Here is a 6,000-nt window from a genome sequence, read left to right on the forward strand (position 1 = left end):
CAATGCAGTGACCTAAAAAATTTTTAGGTCCTATATTATCTACAGGACCTAACATCCTATATTATCTCATTTAATTCTGGCAAAAATTTTGTGAGATATAAAACAGACTCAAAGAGGTAAAGTAATTTGGTCAAGGTCAAAGTAGCTCTTAAAGACTTCCCCAGCAGTCCAGTGGTTAAGAACTCCCCATTTCCAATGTCGGGGGTGCTGGTTCAATCCCTGATTGGGGAACTAATAGCCCACATCTCATGTGGCATGGCCAAAAAAAAAGGTAAAAAAAAAAATCAGCTTTTAAGTGGAAGCTTCAGGATTTGACCTCCAGGATGCCTTAGGTTCTCTTCTCTGCATTTTAACAATGCTGATGTATAAATGAAGAAACTGAAAATCTTGGCATCATTAGATCATTGTTTTAGTACTAGATGCTAATGTAACATCATTTAATTGATTTGATTCTGGTATAGGTCAACTAGCTTGAGAAAAGCTGAACCTTTAATTATGACCAGGTATTTGCAAGTGTGAAAAATTGTTATAAGAGGAACAAACAGTGTTTGACACTGGAAGATAATAGCCGTCCTGTTGTCAGTTGATCATTAGCTTTATATTTGCATGCATCTATATATTTTTGGCTGCTGCTCAGTGTTGCATGTGGGATCTTACTTCCCTTAGTATATTATTTTATTAGTAGAGATGAGTGATTTTTTTTCCCCCTAAATCACTTAAGTCACAAAGTTACAGCACTTAATAGTTGTGTCAAGATAAGTGTCCAGCAGCTAGAGCAGAAGTTATATAGAAAAAAGGGCATAACTTCTGAAATTTCGCAAACTTACTTTCAAGCTTCAATTCAGCAACTTATAATGGTGGTATTAACTTTGGACAATTTATATAATCTTTCCTTATCTATAAAGTTGAAGTTATGCCAATCTAGAGGGGTTTTAAAAAATTACTAAATATACATACAAAGAAGCACATATGAATATTTATGTAATTTAAACAATAATAATAATTGAAGGATCCATCCTTATACCTGCCATCCAGGTCAGTAGAAATTTATAGTACCTTTTAAGGCCCTCCTCGAGGTAACAGTCATTATGCTGAATTTTGTGATAATCACTCCTTGCATTTATTTATAGTTTTACCACCAATGAATGTATATTAATATTAATATAATATTAATAGTAATACAGTGTTTTACTTATTTTTACCTGTTTTTTATATTAACGTATAATATGCCATTTTTATATTCTGGGGTTTTCTTTTGCTCACTTTTACATCTTTATATGTTTTAAAATTCGTTCATGTTGTTGTGTGCAGCTTTATTCATCCTGTTTTTTCTGCTCTATGAATGCACTATGTTGACTTGAGTATGGACAGTTGAATTGTCTTTGTATTTCCTTTATTATAAAGACTGCTGCTCTGATCAGTCTTAAGTCTGTTGGTGTTTATGTGTGAAGAGTTTCTCTCTGAGGAGGATTCTCTAGGAGGATTATATATTAGAACCCCAATTTTTGCATATGCTGAGGATTTTTTTTTGAAGGTTAAATGAGGTATTAAATGCTTAGTATAGTTTCTACCACACAATATACTTTAAATAAATAGTAGTTATCACTCATTCTTCTAAACTAATGTGGACTGTTGGTGAGATTTATGCATGTGAATTTTTGGAAGTAATTTCAGAGGCCTCTCTTTCCCCAACATTTTTTAATGAACTACTTTTTTTTTAAGATTTAATTTTTTAAAGAACAGTTTTAGGTTCACAGCAAAATAGAGAGGAAGATACAGAGATTTCCCATTTATTCTCTACCCCTGCCCCTTCGAAGCTTCCCCTATAATAAACATCACGTATTAGAATGGTATGTTTGTAGGTTACCAAGGCTGAACCTACACTGACACATCATAATCACCTAGAGTCCATAGTTTATCTTAGGATTTGTTGTTGGTGTTGTATTTTCTGTTGGTTTTTACAAATGTCCAATGACATGTATCCGTCATTAAGACAGCATACACAGTATTTTCACTTCCCTGAAAATCCTCTGTGCTCTGCTTTTTCATCCCTCCCCACAACTACCCTCCAACAACTACTGATGTTTTTACTGTTTCCACAGTTTTGCCTTTTTTAGAATGTCACATAGTTGGAATGATACAGTATGTAGCCTTTTCAGGTTGGCTGCATTGCATTTAAGTTTTCTCCCTGTCTTTCCATGGCTTGATAGCTCATTTCTTTTTAGTGCTGAATAATAGTCTGTGGTCTGCATGCATCACACTTTATTTATTGGTTGTTTCCCAGTTTTGGCAGTTATGAGCAAAGCTGCTGGAAACAACCGAGTGTGTGCTTCTGTGCGGAGTTTTCAGCTCCTTTGAGTAAATACCGAGAAGCACGGTGGCTGGACTGTATGTGACAAGTTTGCTTAATTTGGTAAGAAACCACCACACTGTCTTCCCAAGTGACTATATCATTTTATATTTGCACCAGCAGTTAATGAGAGATCCTGCTGATACACATCTTTACCAGCATGTGGAGTCATCAGAACTCTGGATTCTGGCTATTCTAATATGGCTGTAGTGGTCTCATTTCTCTGATGAGATATAATGTGAGGCATCTTTTCATATGCTTATTTCCCATCTGTGTATCTTCTTTGGTGATATGTTTGTTAAGGTCTTTGGTCCATTTATAAACGAAGTTTTCTTTGTTGTTGTTTAGGGTTTTTCAAAACAGTTTTTCATTTATTTTGGCTGTGCCTGGTGTGGGATCTTTAGTTGCAGCATGTGGGATCTAGTTCTGTGACCAGGATTGAATGTGGGCCCCCTGCATGGGGAGCACATAGACCACCAGGGAAATCCCTAGTTTTAGTTTTTTAAGGAACTTCCGTACTGTTCTCCATAGTGGCTGTATCAATTTACATTCCCACCAACAGTATAAGAGGGTTCCCTTTTCTCCACACCCTCTTCACCATTTATTGTTCGTAGGTTTTTGGTGATGGCTACTGACTGGTGCCATCACATATTTAGAATCATACAGTATGTAGCTTCATTCAGATTGGCTTCTTTTTCTTAGTACTATGCATTTAAACTTCCCCCATGTCTTTTCATGGCTTAATAGCTCATTTCTTTTTTTTTCCCCATATATTTTTATTATGAATCTTTTGTTATTTAGATCATTTTAGCAAAAAGACTGAGGCTAAATTACATTGGAACTGCCATTGACTAAGTAATGTGACAGATCTACTTTTCTCCAACTGCTAGTCTTCTCACTTTTTTCAGAGTTCAGTTACCATAGGTCAAATCCTTTTGGAAATAAATGTCAGTTTTAGTAATATGTGATATCAGGTTTTAGTTCTGTTTATGATGCTATCATCTTCCTGACAAAAGATTTAGAGGACTCTGAAGTTGGCATATTACCTATAATATTTTAATACTATGTAAATTCAAAGGGATTCCCTGGTGGCTCAGATGATAAAGAATCTGCCTGAAATACAGGAGACCTGGGTTTCATCCCTGGGATAGGAAGATCCCCTGGAGAAGGAAATGGCAACCCACTCAAGTATTCTTGCCTGGAGAGTCCCAGGGAGAGAGGAGCCTGGTGGGCTGCAGTCCATGGGTTCACAGAGTTGGACGTGACTGAGCAACTAACACTTTCACTCTCATGAAAGTTAATAACGAATGTTAAATCTACCAAAGACTGCTACAGGAATCTTCGGTAAATTTAACCAGTATTTAACTAAGTATATAACAAGTATACTTGGTTTTGTTTTATATTAATACTTCATTGTTAAGCTAAAGTGATAACATTTATTTTTTAAATTATGTATTTTTGGCTGCACTGGATCTTCTTTGCTGCAGGTGGTCTTTCTCTCGCCACGGAGCTTGGGGGCCACTCTAGTTGTGGTGCACGGGCGTCTCGTTGCAGTAGCTCCTTCTGTTGTGGAGCACGGGCTCTAGGCACACAGGCTTCAGTAGTGGCAGCATGTGGGCTCAGTGATTATGGCTTGCTGGCTCTAGGACACTCGGGCTTTAGTAGTTCCAGTGCACTGGCTTAGTTGCTCCATGGCATATGGAATCTTCCTGGACCAGGGATTGAACAAGTATACCCTGTGTAGGCAGGCAGATTCTTCTGTGCCATCAGGGAGCCCTAAAGTGGTAACATTTAAGTTAAAAGGAGCTGGTTACAGTCCTTTTAAGGCCTTGGGCAAGAAATCAGTCCCATTTTTGGACTTCATATTAGATTTCATAGCAGTACAGTTTGCTGTGCTGCACTTAGTCGCTCAGTTGTGTCTGACTCTTTATGATACCATGGACTGTAGCCCACCAGGCTCCTCTGTCCATGAGGATTCTCCAGGCAAGAATACTGGCTTTGGTTGCCCTCCTTCAGGGGATCTTCCCAACCCAGGGACTAAACCCAGGTCTCCCTCATTGCAGGTCTGAGTTTCCAAGGAAGCCCAGCAGAACAGTTTAAGTACATATAAATAGGTCATATACTTCATTAAATTGTGAACCTCTCTCACCAGGGGGGAAAAAAGCATTACCTCTGGATCTTATTTACTCAAGATCATATTAAAATTCCCAGTATGTGCTCAGTTCCTGTTGACTGATCATAATAATGATGGGAATGAATGGGAAGCCAGGCTGCAATTGTAGTCGGTTCTCCTAGGATTTTTTTGTTAATGTATATGATAGTTCCATATAGATGGAATTCCAGTTGAGCTGTTTCAAATCCTAAAAGATGATGCTGTGAAAATGCTGTACTCAGTATGCCAGCAAATTTGGGAAACTCAGCAGTGGCCCCAGAGCTGGAAAAGGTCAGTTTTCATTTGAATCCTAAAAAAGGCAATGGCAAAGAATGTTCAAACTACTGCACAGTTGCACTCATCTCACATGCTAGAAAAGCAGAGCTCAAAATTCTCCAAGCCAGGCTTCAGTAGTACGTGAACCGTGAACTTCCAGATGTTCAAGTTGGATTTAGAAAAGGCAGAGGAACCAGATCAAATTGCCAACATCCGTTGGATCATCAAAAAAGCAAGAGAATACCAGAAAAACATCTGCTTCTGCTTTATTGATTATGCCACAGTCTTTGTATAGATCACAACAAACTGGAAAATTCTGAAAGAGATGGGAATACCAGACCACCTTACCTGCCTCCTGAGATATCAGTATGCAGGTCAGGAAGCAACAGTTAGATCTGGACATGGAACAACAGACTGGTTCCAAATAGGAAAAGGAGTATGTAAAGGCTGTGTATTGTCACCTTGCTCATTTAACTTATATGCAGAGTACATAATGCAAAATGCTGGGCTGGATGAAGCACAGGCTCAAATCAAGATTGCCAGGAGAAATATCAATAACCTCACATACGCAGATGACACCACCCTTATGGCAGAAAGTGAAGAAGAATTAAAGAGCCTCTTGATGAAAGTGAAAGAGGAGAGTGAAAAAGCTGGCTTAAAACTCAACATTCAAAAAATGAAGATCATGGCATCCGGTCTCATCACTTCATGGCAAATAGATAGGGAAACAATGGGAACAGTGAGAGACTTTAGGGAAACAATGGGAACAGTGAGAGACTTTGTTTTTTGGGGCTCCAGAATCACTGCAGATGGTGACTGCAGCTATGAAATTAAAAGATGCTTGCTCCTTGGAAGAAAAGCTATGACCAACCTAAATAGCATATTAAAAAGCAGAGCCATTACTTTGCCGACAAAGGTCCATCTAGTCAAGGCTGTGGTTTTTCCAGTGGTCATGTCACCCTATTTATTTAACTTATATGCAGAGTACATCATGAGAAATGCTGGGCTGGAAGAAGCACAAGCTGGAATCAAGATTGCCGGGAGAAATATCCATAACCTCAGATATGCAGATGACACCACCCTTATGGCAGAAAGTGAAGAAGAACTAAAGAGCCTCTTGATGAAAGTGAAAGAGGAGAGTGAAAAGGTTGGCTTAAAACTCAACATTCAGAAAATGAAGATCATGGCATCTGGTCCCATCACTTCATGGGAAATAGATGGG

The 6,000-nt window shown here is 38.4% G+C and overlaps 1 protein-coding gene across 8 annotated transcripts in view; it reads left to right on the plus strand.

The window, feature by feature from the left end:
• Positions 1-6,000, plus strand: part of WDR76 (WD repeat domain 76) — a 54,556-nt gene that overhangs the window by 15,980 nt on the left and 32,576 nt on the right. The gene's annotated exons all lie outside the window — the stretch shown is intronic.

The sequence above is a fragment of the Bison bison genome, unplaced genomic scaffold, assembly GCF_000754665.1.
Source record: "Bison bison bison isolate TAMUID 2011002044 unplaced genomic scaffold, Bison_UMD1.0 scf7180017864061, whole genome shotgun sequence".
NCBI classification, from domain to species: Eukaryota; Metazoa; Chordata; class Mammalia; order Artiodactyla; family Bovidae; genus Bison; species Bison bison.